This window comes from Lissotriton vulgaris, chromosome 3_1, assembly GCF_964263255.1.
Source record: "Lissotriton vulgaris chromosome 3_1, aLisVul1.2, whole genome shotgun sequence".
NCBI classification, from domain to species: Eukaryota; Metazoa; Chordata; class Amphibia; order Caudata; family Salamandridae; genus Lissotriton; species Lissotriton vulgaris.
Window position 1 is genome coordinate 589,416,978 of NC_141689.1, and position 20,421 is coordinate 589,437,398.

Genomic DNA, 20,421 nt, shown 5'->3' on the forward strand with positions numbered 1-20,421 from the left:
CAGGAAGCACCCGGGCACACATGCTTCCCTGAGCAAATCACAGCTCTGCAGTGCAGCCTTTTGATTTGTATGAGCGCCCTGGTTCTGCACTCAGACAGGGACAGGGGGCGTGTGCATGTACATGTGCATGTTCCTCACCTGGCTGTGTAATGCAGCCTGGTGGGGAACATGCAACATGCGTATGATTGTTTAGTCGGCCCAAGAGAGCCGTCCAAACAGTCACGGCCACTTATGGAGTGCAAACCACTCCTCCCCCTGCTCTGGCCAGCCCCTACCCACCACTAACTGCAATGGGAAAAATTAAATGGTAATAACGATACGTTATTATCATTTTATTTTTCCTTTTGAGCAGTGATGTGACGCCCCTCCCCCTTAGCAGTGTTTTTCTACACCATGCAACATCCAGTGGCGGCTCGCCACTGGATGTTGCATGATGTAGAAAAACACACCATTTCGCTACACAATATCTTTAATAGCCTCCAACACATTACACGTATGAAAAGGAAATTAAAGGAAATGGTACTGAGAAAAATCTGTGTTTTAAAATCATTCAAGGCAGGACTGTGTGCAGGACAAAGCCATATCTATTCGGGGCCACTTTGCGCACGCCTTAAAATGTCTTCTGTCACTGTATTCAGTCCTTTTGAACTCGTGAGGAGCAGAAAACCACACACAAGGACAATCTAGAACGCATGCATGAATGTAGACGAGTATAATGTTCGCCAGAAGTAGTTAGGAGAAACATTATGAAAGCACGAGAACTATACAAAAACAAATATATTTTGTGAGCAAAAAAGGCTGGAAAAGTTTACAAAGAAAAAGTAGGTTTTCTGTTTCTATGAAAGAGATTACAAGTCCAATAAATTCAGCAAAATTGAGTGATGGCAAGTTTGGCATTTAAGTTGTATGGCCAGGTACAAGAATGATGACAGTGATATGACTTTCCTTACTATAATGGAGTGTTGGAAACGAAAGAGAATGCATGCATGTCATCGGGTGAGCAACTTGATGAATCGCAAGAAGTGATGAAAGAACAAGAACTTGAAGGAAGTGTTGGAAATGCAGAAGAATCAGACGTAAGTCAATGACTAGAAGAATGTATTGGAACTGAAGTACGTGTAAAATGCAGTCGATCGAAACGATTATGTAATAGGAGGATTATAGTTGTTATCATTATCAAAAGTCTCTAAAACTCTGAAGTAATTTTTGGTATTTTTTTATTATTTAGATTGTAAAGGGTTGTTTAGAAGCTCGTGACAGAGATGTAATGCCGTGTGCAGTCTAGTTGTTGGTGGCAGAGCTGGGGGACAGAGGAAGATGAGGGGCAGCTACAGGAAAAGGGCAGTTGGTGTAGGGACAAGGTTGAGATAGGATGCAAGAATAAAGCTTCTCAATGATACACAGTCTGTGTCTGTCATAATTAGTAGCACAACACTACAGCTGGCGACGAGGGGGGGATCGGGCACACTGTGCAACTGACATCGATCCCGTGACGCTGCATGACCCTGTCCCCGGTGGTGCCGATGAAGAGTTTGCCATCGCGACCACCGCGATCAAAGGGAGCGCTGCGGCGAAGATTAAGCCGCCAGAAACACTGCCTGCCTGTCCCTAAGCTCCGTGGCTGCGAAGGCTGCGTGGAGCATGGTATGCTGCAAGTGAGCGCCTAGAGGAAGCAGCGAGCGCGATCGCGCGCAAAAAAGAATTCAAAACCTTACCCCCGAAGCGTGAGTTCCGAGATGGAGGTCGCGACGTCGGGAGCTCACCCCGGTCGTCCCTGTGTTGTTCGCTGCTGTAGTGGAGACAGTGTCAGCTTCTGCATCTTAAATGGAACCCCGGCACCCGGTGAGTGCTGCGAGTGGGGCCGAGTGACTGCAAGTGGGGAGAAGAAGCCAAATCTCGTGAAGGCTGCGATTTCACAGCGGCGGCCATCTTTAAGTCAGGCAGCCACAGGCATCCCCTATGTGAGGACTGTAAGCGGCCATTTTGAGGTCAGGCGGCAAGAAGAGAAAACAAGCACTGTGGTAAATAAAATTACCGGTACTATTTTTCTATACATTAAATGACAATAAGGATAGCTCAATAATAAATGAGAGGCAGAGTCCGTGGTATCTGAGTCATACGGGCTTTAATTAAGTTAGCTCGAGCAACTGAGAATCGGGTTCCATCACCTACTAAGGTTCAGGAAGGGATATCCAACGTTTTAATAACATCACACATTATATATAGTAAAACTGTACAATTGCAATGAATACAGTAGGCGTAACAAGTGCAAAGAAAGAGATAAGAACACATGGGCGTAAAGGAAGGCGTGTAAGGAGGCGTACACGGAGGTGTGTACCAGATGAGTCACAGAAGTGTCACAAGTGGGTGTATGCTTAGAGAAAAGTTTGCAGGGTCAGCAGAAACCTTTACCACATATGCGCGCGCAACTGAGCATGACGTGGTAACTGGGGAGAGCTGAGGGGCTTGACTTTAGCACTAGAAGAGGAGTTTGGTGTCTGGGATGTCAGAACGACCTGCACCTATAACATATCTGATATCTAGTGTTTGGAGGATGTAGTGTCTGAAGTAAAAGGTCTCTTGGGCAGAGGCCGTTTAATACTGAATGCTAATGCGTGCATACGTGTCTTCGTGTAATGTACGGGGGCCATGGGCTTACCATGGTAACGGGTGCAGTAAATTACTTGCAAGGAGACAGGAAGGCCGGGCCCTTTGCTCTGCAGGCGGGAATATGTTTACCTATTTCACTAGACTGGAATGTGTTTTTGCGGAGGCTGAGCAGATAACTTGTAGGCAAAATACAGTTTTGGCAGGCAGGCCAGGCCAGGCCGGGCCGGGCACCGCTCGGCTGGGCAGGAAGTAAGGTAGAGGTCAGGGATGCATACCTAAACTGCAGCTTTCAGAGACAGAAGAGACTCGGAGCCTCAATTCAGGGCCTGGCTCGACTGAGCCAGAAAAACGTGGAAAACGTGTGCTTTGCGATATTTAAAAGTGTACCATGAAAATGCATTGGAATCGTAGGCCTTAAAGTGGAATCAGTACTTTATACATGGAGGGCTCACTAACTGACATGCTAACATTAGACGGAAATGCAGAGGCATTATCATGGCAGACACGGGAAGGAATTTACATGACATACATGGGGCACGGGTGCATGGATAGGGTGCAAGTGGGGGTCACACTGACTACCTGAAAATTTCTATTTCCTCATTCCCTCCTTGGCCCCTACTGCGCCCTTTAGGAAATATCTATTTTCATGAGACCATCTATTTGTTCGTATAACATCATTTGCTCATCTTTTTTCATTCGGGAACGGGAACGTGAACGGGGAATGCAAGCAGTGGCGCACAAGCCGCAAATCGCTGGCCCACATTGCAGACAGAGACAGCAACTGAATAATATGAGCAGTATTACTCCTAGGAATGACAGTACTTTCCATCCCCAGGCTGATATCACGCTCCAGAGCCAACCGGACCAAGTCCAGGGGCCAGGATTCTGGTGCATCTGGTGAGCTATTTTATGAAGCCTTGTTATTGCTGAATACACTGATGGTGCGTTATTTGGAATAAACACACAACAACTGGAGCCGATCACTCTACAAGCTCCGCCCCTATCGGCCAAGATGACGTCAAGAACAAGGCGTTTTTGAAGAACAACAAGTCTCATAGCCGACTGCTCTTCGGTCAGGTTACCTAAAGCAAAAGTAGTTTCGTTCACTACTGCTTCAAGGGTTCTTGTTAACCTTCGTATTATTTTACTGTTCTGAACGGGACCTATGAACCAGAAGTATCCTTTAATGTAATCCTTATACTGGTCCCACGCTGATTCAGAGTAATCGATAACAGGAGGAAGGTCTCTCTTATGTCTAACATGCACAAGACGGGTATCTCGATGATAATTAGATGGGGCTAGAAAAACAGGTGGCAATAGGAACGAAATATAACATGTTCCACCCCAATCTAAGGGCAGACGTACATAAGCTGTCTGACCACAAATAAAATAAGAATGGCGGGAAGCTTTGAAAGTAGACTTTCCTTTATCACTGAATTCGACCACAGTATTACAATCACTGTGTCCTAGATGTACTATGGTATCCGGCTCGCGCAGCCGAGGGACATTGCTGCCCGTTTATTTATTTAGGAAGACGACCGTCCGATTCCAGGCTGCTGACTCTGCATGCCGCCTTGAAGTGGAGCTCCTCATTATCTTCCGTATTAGCAGTCTACTTTACGCCCGGAGGCTGCCTCCGTTTGCTAATTGTCGTGTATTCTAGCCCTTGAGCTGCCCTCTGACTCTGCTATCACGCTGATTTATTTCAGGTCTGCTCTTCTGCAGAGGTGGTGTACTGTCCCCGACTTTTTGAAAGCAGTTTTCTGCGATACCTTTCACCCAGTTATTCATGGACGAAATAGCTTGGACCTGTACCCAGATAGTGACGATCCCCTTCACCACTATTAAGGACGAATTCGACCCGTCGTCTCTCCTTTGGTTCATTCTTAAGGGATCCTCCTGTAGACAGGCCTCATGATGATTTTCTCCAGCCATGATTGTTATTAGGACACCCTTCAAGGATTGGGTTACTGGATCTTGAAAGACCTCGCAAATCCATATAATCTTTATTTGTGCGCCCTGATGAAGGAAATCTGTACTGGCATTTTTCCGAAACGCGCGTCGGCGCTGTTCTTGGGTGTTGTGTGACTGTGATCGTGTGGATAGGTTTGGGTTTGACTGGAAGAGTGAATGAAACTTGTGTCAATTTTTTAATGCCCCTTTGTGTCCTTAGGCTGTTATTATTTATCTCTATGTATGTCCTTCTTTAAAAAACAAATCCAAAATGAGGGAATAAAATTATGAAAAAGAAGTTAACTATGTATTAATTTTCCAGAACTAATATATTTTTCTATGCTAATAAAAATAAATATTTTCATATTCAGCTTTCCTCTGGGCTCTTCCTGCTTATTTTGGAATTATTCCTCCTTTATGATTGGGAACTCCCCTTTTCATGTTTTTCTGATAATCCTAGATGTACTGAACCATTCTTTCTAACGCATAATTCACCTTTCACTGGTAAAACTGTTATAAACGGTAAGTCCAAATTAGTCTCGGACTGAACGTTCAGAATCATGAGGTTAAGGGAAAAATTACCTACAGCATACACTTCATTTTCTAGATCGGTCCCTGTCCTTTGGGGAAGACCATCCTTGTCTGGGAAACATGCTTTATTCATAACTGTATTCAGATTCCCCCATATCCAATTGCCCTGGGAAACCTTGGACTTACTGTCTAATGAGGACATCAAAGTAAACCATGCCCCGCACGAACCATTGTGTGAAAACGGATAAGGAAAGAGGGGCAGAGCTCCCTTCATTTTCTGGTAAGGTGGGAGTCGGCCACATATCCAACAATTCGTGACATTGCTGGTCTGATGAGAATGGTGTAACATACGGATAAAAGTGTTGTTGCGCAGTGCTAGTCGATAGGATAATTCGTGAGGTGGCAGGTCACTGAATGTGTGCTCTACAGTGTCATTGAAGGAAGAATGTACATGTGAACCAAGAGGAGGAAAGAAAACATGTAGCGTCAAGCTCATACATATAATCGATATACTCAGAAAAAACATGATAATCAAAGTGACAATACATCTGCTGTGTAGATTCTTGCAGTATTTGGTTTTCATTTCGTTACGCCTATCTCTCTGACTATTTGGGTCTATCTCATACATAGATAACAACAAAGATTGTACAGAGTTCCCCAGAAAGGATTTGACTAAATTAACCCATTAAACCTCTCTCTTAGATGTGTGATAGAGCAGGGAAAGTGGAAGTCCCTTATCGGAATCAAGGATGCCTCACACAAGTCAAAGGCTGGATGACAACTGTCACCCCACCCGATGATTGTCCAGTGTCATCATTGGCTATCCTGCTCCTTCGGCAGGCTGGCGATGCAATGCCCGTCGGGCAGCACAAAAGTGCTTTAGCGGAGATCTTTTATTCCTTTAGCCAATGAGTGCATGTGTGTGAGGGACCTAGGGAGTGCAATAAGTGAGCGTGAGTGAGGTTAAAAAAGGTCAGTGGAGTCCAACAGGGAACCTTTAATAGCATGGCTCACTGCCTTGTTAAAAAACCGTGAAAAGTTGAGGGGTATTAAGGCGTGACAGTTAGGGTAATCAGGCCTTATTCGACCCTCAGTCCGGGTATGGTCGACATGTTTCTTGCCTCTAAGGCAATTCATCAGGACCAATTGCTCATAAGATTGCTCATGGATTCCTTAATAATTAAGGAAGTATACGACCTGTGAGGTGTCGCAGAATCAACCCTTCATTGAGGCCCTCCCTGGGACTAGAGAAGGAGACAAACAAAGGGTACAGTCAATCATGGGTTTGTTAACCCGAGACATTATTGCATGTGAAAATAGCATGCAAGTCATTGTGTATTGTAGGGGGTCCCAACCCCTGTGGGATTATCACACTTGTGTCAGAGAGGGTATAAGGGAGTGTAAACTAAAATAAATTAAAGTGGAAGAATGTCCTCCCAACATGCGCCATTGGTAATTCGCATTTTGGCAAGCATTAAGTCTGATCACAGCTAAAAAACGTGCCACACCCGACTGGGTGACACATGTGTGTCATGCAGGTATTAATGGTGTGTTCTTACACACCAACAATAGGAATTAAAATTACAAGGCACCACTTAAACAGCTAGTTGTGTGCAGGAAGGCATCGGTAATATTACTACAGTGATAACATTTTAAGGTGAAATTCACCGGGTGAAAAGTAAGTAAAAAGCATGAGGGTTACAACGGAAACGCGGCGCTTACCCGCAGTCCCTGGTCAGATTTCGAACCGGCTGACCTGGTGGGGCCAGTGCTGTGAGGTCGGTACCTAGGAAAAAAGCAAGCGTCCCGCTCGGCAGCAACGAGCAGAGCGGTGGAGCTTACCCTTAATACAGGCCTCAGTCCGTGTAGAATCGTGGCGATCTTGTAGGATAAGCCTACCTTACCTGGCAAGCTTCTGGCAAGGCGTGTATCACCTACCCCGCCCACATCGGTAGTGCCGCAGGATCGCCGGTACAAGCGGACTGCTTCACAGCCGCTAAACATAGCCGGTCGCGCGGGCGCCGTGGGGGGCGTGTCCCGTAGGGGTTGCTAGGAGACGAGGCACGCTGGGGCACTGAAAGAAATGATGTCCCCATTCGTATCGTCTCGTAACAATGGGCGCCATCTTGGAACGGGTTAGATACCGAGTGTATCAATGGTACTGTTAACTCAGTGTTCTTAATTGGGCAGTGTAAATTAAAGATGTCAGTGTAGTATATTGGCTTGTAATGTTGGGCGCCAGTCTTAGAAAGGGTCTGGGAGCAAGGTACCTATCTCATACATGTCAGGAACCTGTCTAACCGCTTCACCCGAGAGGGACTTAAACAATTAAACGCTGCCTGACTTACTAGACCGTAACTTGGCTTTATACTCCTGCTGCGGAGTTTTCTCTAACAAAGGGAGTTTAGAGTCGTTATCAGAAATGTTCTCAGAAACCTTCGGGAAACAGTCTTTGGAATCTGAGTTAAGTCCGTTGAAGCGTTTGACGTGATGGGCATGTATCCAGCCCTTACGTCCTTCCACCTTCACTGCGGTCCTAGTCGTTAACAAAACAAGTTTCGGTGTCTTCCAACGCGGCTCCAAGGGGCTTGTCCGGTCAAAATTTCTTACACATACGACATCACCCGGAACGATGGAGTGATCCTTAACCTGGGTGTTGTCTGGAAAAGCGGCAGCAACCTGCGAACGACAAGAGAGTAGTGCAGACATCAAGGAAGCTAGGTAATCTGTCAGCATATTACTGTCATCGTCTGTTATTTTCCTAGGCATAGGTGTACCCCAGATATTCGGGGGTCTACCGAAGACAACCTCATAAGGAGATAGTCCGGTTCTGGAATGAGCTACCATACGCATGTAAAAGAGGGCAACCGGCAAGGCTACCATCCAATCTACACCTTTTTCTGCACAAATTTTTGCTAGTCGTATTTTCAGAGTCTGATTGTGACCCTCTACGAGGCCAGCTGCCTCTGGATGTCGTACGCAATGGAACTTCCACTGGTACCCTAACAGGAGAGATACCTGTTTCATGAGTTCAGAAGAGAATGGCGGTCCATTATCTGAGTACACGACACGGGATAGCCGTATCGCGGGAAGAATTCACGGACCAACTGTTTGGCAGTGGTCACGGCAGTGTAATCTGGGACTGGATACGCTTCTGTCCATCTGGATAGGGCACATACAACTACGAGGACATACTTGAAACCTCGACATCGATCCATCTGGATATGATCCATCTGGAGGACTTCAAAAGGGTGGTCAGGAGGATGAAATCCACCTTGTTCCACAGGAATGCCTTTGCCTGGATTGAACTGACAACAGATCATACAGGTACATACTTTCTGTTTTGCTGCTGCACGTAAATGCTTGTTGGACCAAATGTTCTGTATGCTGTCTAACATAGCTTTTTCTCCTAAGTGTGCTGGACTATGTGCTGTATTAATGATAACTTGAACCATAGAGTCGGGGAGAAACCATGTGGCTTTCCCCTTTGTCATCCATCCCTGATCTGTCTGGACCCCTCCTTGTTCAGACCATTTCTTGATTTTGTCCGGAGTGGCATGTGTCTGTATGTCGAGTACATCTTGTGTGGGATCCCTGACTGTCATGCAATTCGTCAGTGGAGTTACTTCAGTCTTTGTCGTGTTAGCTGGAATGGCTGTATGAGTCTGGGCTGTAAGTTTAGCTGTTCGATCTGCCAGGTCGTTACCCTGGGAAATAGTGTCAGTAACTTTCGTATGTGCTTTGCACTTCATAATGGCAATGGCTGTAGGCAAATGTATTGCATCTAACAGAGCTTGAATGAGGGGTCCATGCTGTATCTTGGCTCCGTGAGAAGTCAAAAAACCTCTCTCTTGCCAGAGGACACCGAAGTCGTGAACGACTCCGAATGCGTATTGTGAATCTGTGTATATGTTTACTTTCAGGTTCTTGGCTCGTATGCAGGCTTGGGTCAGAGCGATGAGCTCTGCTGCTTGGGCAGACAAGGTGTCAATACGATGTGTTTCTATGACTTCAGTTTCAGTGGTCACTGCATATGCGGCCACTAACTCGCCTGTGTTTGTTCTCATACATGAACCATCCACATAAAGTGTCAGGTCTGGATCGGGCAATGCGATGTCTGTCAAGTCTTGTCTGGGATTCGTCATTGTATTAATGACTTCCACACAGTCATGTGACGTAGGGTCTGCTGTAATTGAGGGTAACAGCGTAGCAGGATTCAGTATGTTGCAACATCTGATCTCTATATGTGGCTGGAATAATGTCAGTTCATAACCTGTCAGTCGTGCTATGGTCAGATGTTGCGTCTGTGTCCTGTTTAAGAGAACTTCCACGGAGTGTGGAACCTGTACTGTCATGGGATGTCCTAACACTATAGAATCGCTTTGTCTGATTGCTAGAGCTGTGGCTGCAACTGACTTTAGGCACTCAGGCAATGCCTGGGCTACTGGATCCAATGTACTAGAAAAGTAAGCACAAGGCTTGTGTTTTCCTGCTTGATCTTGTGTGAGAACAGATAATGCTGTGCCATCGCGTTCAGTGACAAAAAGTGTAAAAGGTTTGCTGTAACATGGTGTCGCTAAAACAGGTGCTTGACATAGGGCTTTCTTCAATTTGTTAAAAGCAAGTGTATGTTCCTGAGTCCAAGGGAGGACAGTCGAAGTCTCTGCCTCCTGTGTTGTCAACTGTATGAGTGGTTTGGCTAGATATGCGTACTGAGGAATCCATTGTCTGCAGTAAGAAGTGAGGCCAATGAAGGCCCGTACTTCCTTTTGTGTCTTGGGTTGTGGAAGATGTGCAATTAACTGAATGCGGTCAGGCGTGAGCTGTCTACCCCTCTTGGACAGCAAGTGCCCAAGGTATACCACTTGCTGGGCACAGAATTGTAGCTTCGAAGGGGACACTTTATGCCCCTTTTCGGCCAGGAAATACAAGACTGTCAGTGATGCACGTTCGCAATCTCGTTCTGTCCGTGCTGTAATCAATAGATCATCAACATACTGGAGCAGGGCAGTGTCAGTAGGCATGTGAATACTGTCTAGTTGTCGTTTCAGGGCTTGACTATAAATACTAGGGCTTTCTGTGAACCCTTGAGGAGCACGTGCAAATTTGAAACTTCGGCCATTTAAACAGAATCCGAAGAGATACTGGCTTTCCGGATGGATGGGGACACTAAAGAAGGCGTTCTTGAGATCAATGACAGTGAAGAACGCAGCTTCAGAATCAATGGCAGTCAATAAAGAAGAAATGTCTGGGACCACTGGGTACTGGGGTATTATGCATTTGTTTAATTCTCGAAGGTCAATCACCAGTCTGTAGACCGGTGGTGCATTCGGGTCAGTTCGTTTGAAGATCGGAATGATAGGAGAATTACATACATTGGAGTCAGTTTCTACGACCACTCCTTGTGCAATTAGTTCGTCAATAATTTTCAGTAAGGCAACTACGGCCTCAGGTGGTAACTTGTATTGTCGGATTCGGGGCAGTACAACACCTTGTTTGAGAGTAACACGGTATGGTGTAATGTGCATACAACCTACATCAGTCGGACCTTGTGCCCATAAATGCTGTGGTACATTCTGTAATCTTGGATCAAAATCTCTCAACACATAATGTCCTTTAAAATCACGTAAAAACAATCTCACTCTTTCCGGAGAACAACATATTACTGCTCCTAGTTCTTTCAACGTTTTTATACCAAGCAAGTTTTCTGGACATGATTTCGTAAGTAACAAGTCTGTAGTACGGGACAATGGACCAACTTCTAGGGAAACTGGCTTTGACACTTTGTTAACAATAGGCTTTCCTGAAAATCCCAGGGAAATATTTCGTGACCCTGAGAGGGGTGCCCCTGGAACCTCATCATGACTGATGGTAGTTCTGCTCGCCCCTGTGTCAATCAAAAACTTTCTGTCTTTCCCTAATACCTGACTATGTACATAGGGACCCTCTTGATCTACAGGAACCTTGATAAGGGGCAAGCCAACCTCCCTCTCTAGGCTGTTTCATGAATACTGTTGATAATCCGGGTAATCTGACTGAGCATACTGGTACATTTGTTGTGTAACATGTTGTGTGGCAACTATAGGCTGGGGCACAGCTACTGTCTGTTGGGTATTCTGAGGAGGTTGCGTGTTCTGCGGAATGTGATCTTGTCTAGGAGGACGCGGTCTTTCTTTCGTCTTGCCTGTAGCTATATTGTGTTTCAGGACAGTACATTCATTTATATAGTGACCTGGCCGTTTACAATAATTGCACGTCCCTTTTACAGGCGGCGCGCCTTTTTTCTGACCATCAGTTGCCGGAACAGTTTGGGCAACTAATACTTTCATTTTCGTGTCTTTCATACGTCTCTTTTCGTGTTCCTGCTCCTCTCTAATTCGGTTCTGGTGGTACTGTAACATTTGGGAAGGGGTATTAGCTTGCCAGGTACTCTCAACTTTTAGTACTCTATTTTTAACCTGTGGTATAGAATTCTCTACTAATTTGGTCACAAACAGATGTGGATACGAATCACTACTTGTTTTTAGGCCGCTATTTATAATGAAACATTTTTCGAATCTAGAATAGAAATCACTAGTGTCTTCATCTTGTTTCTGTTTGCAGGCAGAAATAGCATCCCAATCTTCCTTTTTAGTTGTCAGTAGCCTCGGCAAGACCTGTACTAATAATTCTGGTAATGCTTTAGCTTTGGCCCCGAGGCCAGTACCAGGGGTTTGTGTGTTTTCCTCGTCTTCTAATTCTGTCCAACTAATCTTTTTCTCTCCCACTTCCCATTCTTTTTCTTTAAGTTTTTCGTAAATACCAGCAGGCAACAGGACTTTTAACATTTTAAGTATATCAGCATATGTATACTCTCCCATGCGGAGCATGTCCTTTAATTCACGGTGGAACCCTGCTGGATCTTTATCGTGACCGGGCACTAATTTTTTCATTTCCAATAATTCCATTTTCGTCAAGGGTGTGTATACGAATACTCGATGAAGTGTACCTCCATTATCTTTAACGGGATGAACCTCTCGTAAGGGATTCTGTCTGTCTATGTAAAATGTTTTCCTTTCTTGGTGTGGAACAGGGACAAAATGTGGAGTCAGGAAAGTCCTGAATTTGTGTCGCTGTTCTAGAATGACATTAATTAAATCGGTACCTAGGCCTCTCCATCTTCCTAGCAGTAACTCGTCCAATATATTATACAGGGGACCTGGATCAGAATGCTGACGTTCGTACAATGTAATGAGATGTTGAATCATGTACATACCAGCTAACCGCTGTTCTTCCGGAGGAAGACTCAAAAATGTTTGCACTACTATGTCATCTTTCTATACACTAGTATTGCCAGCCCATTGTACTGCTGACCGGGCTAGTTCCTGTTCATGCATGGTACTAAGTTCGCTATAACCTATTCGTGGTTTCAATGCTTTATCAGTGGCTTGGAATAGATGTTCAAGAGAACATTGTTCTGGTATGGGAGAAAGAAAACGTGTCTTACATTCTGGGCGTATAGGTCTATCAAAGGGTCTTGCCCTACCTACGTACGCTATTCTATCCGGGTTCTCAGTTTCTATATCATCGTCTTCTGAAACTTCATCCTCCGCTTTCTCGGCTTCTCTCTCTGCTCTTTCCCTTTCGTGTATGTCTAGAATTTCTTTACGAATCTTTCTGTACATGGATTCAATACAACCCTGTTTACTATGTTTACCATCAGCTATTTTATCACTCCATTTTGTCAGGACTTTCATCTCTTCTTTATTTTTACATGGCTGGTCTTGTTCCCTAATCAAACAATTAATCAAAAACTGTAAGATCATATTTTGGATCTCCACTTTCCTGTGAGCCATGGCCTCGTGAATACTTTCTGGTCTCTCCCCCGTTCTAATAAAGTGGTATATGTTGTCTAAATGTCCCCTCATATCTGGTAGAATACTCAAATAGTTTGTAACACGTCGTACACGTAATTAATATACAAGCATTTGATCTTCGCCTGGTACTGGATCATATATGCAATCAGTAAGGAACTGTTTAAGGGCTGCGAATGTAGCTGCTTTTGGCGTGCGCTGTAATGCTAGTTCTCTTAATGTCGTTCATTTTACTTGAGGTGGGGTGAGAGGGGGTCCTCCTCCCGCTGCTCCTAAAGTGTGATCGCCTAGACCTGCATCGACCATTACTGGCTGTGCTGTCGCTGGTAGTGTAGCTACTGGTAACGTTGTCACTGGTAGGGTAGGTTGATCCTGAACTACAGGTGCTGTGAGAAAAGGATTGGGAGGGGGGTTGGTAATCGGAGGAACGATGGGGGAAGTCGTACTATTAACAGGGGGCTGAGGAGGAGGATTAGTAGGTGGTACATGTGCATTTACATACTCTGGAGCAGCGTCATCTAAATAGGCCGAAAGGAAAATGTCCGCTGCGGTCTGTTTATGACGGAGTTTAGTTGGGACCAGTGGTGGCGGTAAATTACTGGGTACTTCCGGGGTCGCCTTAGGTAGGCCCTCGGCGAGAAGGGGGTACATGCCTTTAATAAGGGCATTTCTTTGTCTATCTAATTGTTCTGCTCTAACTCGTTCACCTTCTTCCATTAAATCCTTTTCTTGTGCCTTCTCTGCTGATTCTCTATTTTTCTCTGCTTTCCTGAATTCTTTCTCTGTTCTTCTATGTGCTTCTTTACGCCACAATTCTATGGCATCTTTCTGGGATTGTCTGGCTTTCTTTTTCCACAGTGCTTCCTCTACTCTCATGATGCAATCAGCATCCCATGTCCCTGAGACAGGCCATCTATATTTCTCCTCCAGATCTTTGGTGTAGTCAACCCATAAGTCTAAGTACAGTATAGCATCTAAGCCATGCTTATGGTACATAAAATGTCCGGGAGTGTCCCTAGGTGGGACGGGAACTGCTTCTTCGAGTATCCCTTTCCTGGTTCCTATCTGACGTAATTTCAAAAACAGCGGCATATTTGAACTTACTTGAACGTGAACACAATAAACACAGTAATAAATTGCAAACAATCATTCATACCACGACATTAAAACATTGACATTTTGGACAGATACCACCTGGTACATAAAATAACACAATTCTGAATATTTCGAAAGACAATACTAGAATACTGAATTACTGGATGCACTGCTAAAACAGTACAGACATACCGGTCCCATAAAGAGACACGTCATACCGTATCCACCTAGGTGAATACGTCTGGACCGGGTCTGTGTACCCAGACCCGTCTGGACCGGGCACAAATAAATGAACCCGTCTATATGCGTTCCCAACAACGGTACTCACCGGGAAGCAAGAACTGAAGGCCTCGGAAACTCGATACTGGACTGGACTGGACTGCTACGGCTTCGGGCTGCTACTACCACTTCGCATGCGCTTCGGAACAGGTGGGCCTCCGGATACCTCGGACCTTGCTCTCTCGGCTTGGGCTCTGGTCGGGACTCTCCGCATTCCTCACCGCCTCGTCTGGATGCCGGGTCGCAGTCTCCGTCTCCTCCGTGGGCCTGAGGGAGTTAGCAGGAAAACCCGCAGGTGTGCACAGGGGTCCGTCACGGCTGTAGAAGGGGTCAGGGGCCTGCGTTACATCGCCGGCGCGTGGGGAAGGGGAGGGGTCCCTATTCGGGCGCCAGATTATGTGGTAAATAAAATTACCGGTACTATTTTTCTATACATTAAATGACAATAAGGATAGCTCAATAATAAATGAGAGGCAGAGTCCGTGGTATCTGAGTCATACGGGCTTTAATTAAGTTAGCTCGAGCAACTGAGAATCGGGTTCCATCACCTACTAAGGTTCAGGAAGGGATATCCAACGTTTTATTAACATCACACATTATATATAGTAAAACTGTACAATTGCAATGAATACAGTAGGCGTAACAAGTGCAAAGAAAGAGATAAGAACACATGGGCGTAAAGGAAGGCGTGTAAGGAGGCGTACACGGAGGTGTGTACCAGATGAGTCACAGAAGTGTCACAAGTGGGTGTATGCTTAGAGAAAAGTTTGCAGGGTCAGCAGAAACCTTTACCACATATGCACGCGCAACTGAGCATGACGTGGTAACTGGGGAGAGCTGAGGGGCTTGACTTTAGCACTAGAAGAGGAGTCTGGTGTCTGGGATGTCAGAACGACCTGCACCTATAACATATCTGATATCTAGTGTTTGGAGGATGTAGTGTCTGAAGTAAAAGGTCTCTTGGGCAGAGGCCATTCAATACTGAATGCTAATGCGTGCATACGTGTCTTCGTGTAATGTATGGGGGCCATGGGCCTACCATGGTAACGGGTGCAGTAAATTACTTGCAAGGAGACAGGAAGGCCGGGCCCTTTGCTCTGCAGGCGGGAATATGTTTACCTATTTCACTAGACTGGAATGTGTTTTTGCGGAGGCTGAGCAGATAACTTGTAGGCAAAATACTGTTTTGGCAGGCAGGCCAGGCCAGGCCGGGCCGGGCACCGCTCGGCTGGGCAGGAAGTAAGGTAGAGGTCAGGGATGCATACCTAAACTGCAGCTTTCAGAGACAGAAGAGACTCGGAGCCTCAATTCAGGGCCTGGCTCGACTGAGCCAGAAAAACGTGGAAAACGTGTGCTTTGCGATATTTAAAAGTGTACCATGAAAATGCATTGGAATCGTAGGCCTTAAAGTGGAATCAGTACTTTATACATGGAGGGCTCACTAACTGACATGCTAACATTAGACGGAAATGCAGAGGCATTATCATGGCAGACACGGGAAGGAATTTACATGACATACATGGGGCACGGGTGCATGGATAGGGTGCGAGTGGGGGTCACATTGACTACCTGAAAATTTCTATTTCCTCAGCACAAGCAAATGTAAAGGGAGGAACGGCAAACAAGCACGAGTTCCTGCAAGAAGCAAATCAGAAACAGGCACATGCAACTGTAAGAGATAAAACAAGAAAACAAGCCTAAGCCAAGGCAAAGACAGCGAGAAAGAAAGAAAGATAAAGTAGTACATCAAATTGTCGACGTCACCACAGCGGAATGTCGCGGCCACAGGGGCGACCACGCCGAGCCCGGTGGGGGTCTCATACCTGCGTGCCCCAGAACCACTGGCTCTGATAGCTGAAGGAGCCATGGGCCCCAGATGGCAGGAGTGGTTTGAGGACTTTGAGGACTATATGAAAGGATCGAAAGTCACGGATGATGAGGAGAAGTTGATTGCACTACGAAATCTGGTAGGGAAAGAAGTCAGCAAGTTAATAAAGGAATTGCCGACCGCTGAAACAGGATCATATGTTAAGGTGCGAGATGCATTAAATAAAAGGTTTTTACATAAAATAAATGTGGACTATGAAAGATACATGTTTCATCAAACCCGTCAAGAAAAGGAGGAACTGATGATGACGTTCATAATAAGACTACGACAACTGTCTCGATACTGTGAGTTTGACAAGTTCTCCACGGAGGATGCCATAAGATTGCGTATAATTGAAGGGTGCCAATCTGAAACGCTCAGAAGGTGGCTACTAAGGAAAAGTCACAACCTTGATGAGATTGAAGAGATGACCCGGGTGCATGACCAAGCAGAGGAACATGCTAGAAAAATGGAAACGGGACATGGTGAGAGATGGGAACAAACATATCGCGTACAAGCCAAGAGCACGCGCCGACACTCTCGAGATCGACGGAGGTCATCCCGGCCGTCTTCCCACCAACAGTACACAGGGCGCAGACGCCATGAGTCTGGCCGTGGAGACAAGAAACGAGATGGCCCACGAAAATGTTATCGTGTGGGTATGACTTTCCGCACACAGATGGCTGCCCAGCACTTGGTCAGCAGTGCCATAAATGCGGAAGGGAAAATCATTTTGAGGCCATGTGCGGAGTATATCACAAAGAAAGGATGAAGGAGCCAACGAGATCGTCTCTACCGGACACAAGACGACATCATGCAAAGGCGGTGCAGGATCGGCCGGATTCGTCTTCGGTTTCCTCACACTCCAGCAGAGAGTCTCGCAGGTCCCAATGGGTAAGAAGGTCTCCATCCAGAGAATCGCGGTCAGCGTCGTTGGAATCGGTGTACACCGACGAGTATGCCTGCATGGTAGCTGATCCAGACCAACTAAAAAAATACCCAAGATTAGACATCAGTGTGGGAACTCATGAAACCAAGTTCGTACTAGACAGTGGGGCATCACTGAACTATATCCCTGTAACTGAATACAATAAGATGAAACCACAACCCACGTTGAGCCCGGCTCATGTCAGAGTGTTCACGTGGATGTCGAAGTTACCTCTCCCATGCCTGGGGAAATTCGCAGCCACCCTAAAGCACAAGACCACCTCAGTGGCGGCGTATATACATGTCATCGAGGGCCCAGAAGCTTACTGTCTCCTCAGTCTGCCCACTGCGGAGCGCCTTAGGGTGGTCGAAATTCTATATAGGGTAAGCGATGATCCGGACATCATACACAAATTCACATCTCAGTTTTGGGATTTCATCTGCAGCGGAGATCTTTCAGGAAGCCATCCGCCAAACTATACATCATATACCGAACACACTAAACTACAGTGATGATATTCTTGTTTACGGCTCAAATGTTCAAGAGCATGACAAAGTACTGGATGGGGTGTGCCATGCGCTACTGGAGGCCAATCTCACACTCAAGAAAGACAAGTGTGAGTTCTATCAATCGACTCTTAAATTCTTTGGACAAGTTTTTTTCTGGTGCAGGGATGAAGCCTGATCCCAAGAAGGTGATAGCACTGAACGATACCAAAAGCCCACAGGATGTGAGCGACATTAGATCATTCTTAGGCATGGCGAGTTATTGTGCCAGATATATAAAAGATTACGCCACCATCAGTCACCCGCTACAGGTCCTCACTAAACAAGGGCAACCATTCACGTGGATTCAGCAATGTGAGTAGGCGTTCCAAGAAATTAAGCGAGCTGTCCAATCAGCAGACAATTTAGCATATTTTAGCCCCAAGAGACACACCGAGATCACCGTGGATGCCAGCCCGGTGGGACTGGGTGCAAAACTGGCTCAATTTGACAACGAAACAGACCAGAGACACATCGTAGCCTATGCCAGTCGGAGTTTGTCAGACACTGTGAAGGCCAACTCTCAACCCGAAAAGGAAAGCCTTGCTGTCGTGTGGGCCTGAGAGCACTTTCACATCTTCATATATGGAAAGCATTTTACACTAGTGACGGATCATCAATCACTAGTCACAATCTTCGGCAATCCCAGAGCCAAAATGCCACCTTGAATCAAGCGCTGGGGTTTGCGTCTACAGGAGTACACGTATACAATAGTGCACAAACCAGGGAAATCAGCGAATGCAGCCGATTACATGTCAAGGCACACTCAAGCATCACAAGTGTCACATCCATCCATGGCGGAAGAGTATATCCACTTTGTAGCGGACCAAGCCAGACCACCAGCAGTTCCCTTGGAGGCGATTTTTGTGAGGCCACGTCTCAAGATGATATCCTTCAAAGAGTGATGCGTCGACTGCCGACCAATCAATGGCGTCACGACAATGAAGAGGAAGGGTGCGATCCACATGTCCGTCAAGAGATGCAAGCTTTTCGGCATGTGAGTGAAGAGCTGTCTGCCACCTCAGAGGGACTCTTACTGAGGGACCAACGAATTGTCATCCCTAGGCAACTCCACCAAGGCGTCATCAATCTGGCCTATGAGGGCCACCGTGGAGTGGTCGCTACAAAAAGAGCGCTCAGAGAGCGAGTGTGGTTCCCGCTACTTGACCAGATGGTGGAGCTCACTCTAAAAGACTGCCCCCAGTGCCAACTGGTAAATCAAGAAGACCCTGCAGCACCACTACAGATGTCAAAGCTATCTAGTGGTGTATGGCAAGAGCTTCCCATGGACTTTTATGGGCCCATTCATTCGGGCAAATATGTTTTTTAGTGGTAATGGACGAATACTCCAGATTTCCGATAGCCCAGTTTGTATCATCTACCAGTGCCACCAGCACCATTGCTGTGTTGGATGAAATATTCGCTGCCTGGGGTGTTCCTCAAGAACTCAAAATGGATAATGGTCCTCCCTTCAATGGGCGTGAATTTGGAGAGTTTGAGAAACACTTGAATTTCAGACATCGCAAGATCACTCCCCTATGGCCTCAGGCCAATGGAATGGCCTGAGGCCATAGTGATAAAAGGGACTTACAAGTAGCTCTCAATGAAGTCTTGAGAGCATATCGAACGACACCTCATGCCACGACAGGGAAATGTCCTGCCACTCTCATGTTGGGACGGCCGATCAGGACACGGATACCTACATGGGAAGGGGCCCTGCTACCAGTGTCGCTTACCAAAGCGCACAAGGAGCTAGTAGTAGCCGACCACACGCACAAGAGCAAAATGAAGTCCTATGCTTACACCAGAAGAAGAGCCCGATCCCCGTCTCTTCATGAAGGGGACTGCGTGTTGGTCAAACAAGAACAGCAGAAAAGGACAGATTGCAAATTCAGAGCTGAACCTTTAATGATTACTCAACAAAAGGGTACCATGGTAACAGCTGAGTCGGAGAACAGGAGGATTACGAGGAACGTCGCGCATTTTCAATGGTGCACTCCGGCCGTTAAGGACGCTTTCACCAAAATGAATGAACAACCAGGCCCTGAGAGACCTAGCAGTGCAACCGCTGTACAGAGACTTGAGATCCCAGCTGAAGCTGAAGCTGGAGAGAGAGGTGTGGTCCTGCGACCCAGAAGAGACCTTCGCCGAACTGTGCGGCTAATTGAAGAACTATGACCAAGTCAGATTTTCATTTCATTAATTTGTTAACAAAGGGGGAGATGTAATGCTGTGTGCAGTCTAGTTGTTGGTGGGCGGAGCTAGCGGGACAGAGGAAGAGGAGGGGCAGCTACAGGAAAGGGGCAGTTAGTGTAGGGACAAAGTTGAGATAGGATGTAAGAATAAAGCTCCTCAATGATACACAGTCTGTGTCTGTCATAATTAGTAGCACGACGCTACAAGAATGAGGTCATGAAGTCAGTTGGAAGGCTGATGTTTAATTGTACCTTAGAGAGACAGTTGGAAGGAGAGACAGGAGGCGGCTGATATGGTTCTAGAGGGCTGAGGAATGAAGCGCACACTTCTCTGCTATGTTGGACCTGCACTTAATGATACGGCACTCCTTCACGTATAGAAAAGGGACCCAAAATCCGAGAACAGAACGAAATGCTATAGTAAAGCACAGGAGTGTAGAGCAAGATTCCCTCGTACACAAAAGGTATTGTATACTAAGCAGAAGTGCTGACATTCGTTGCACATTACCCATTTCCTTTCTCCGTCCAAACACACACAGAAAGCCACTTAAACACACACAAAACA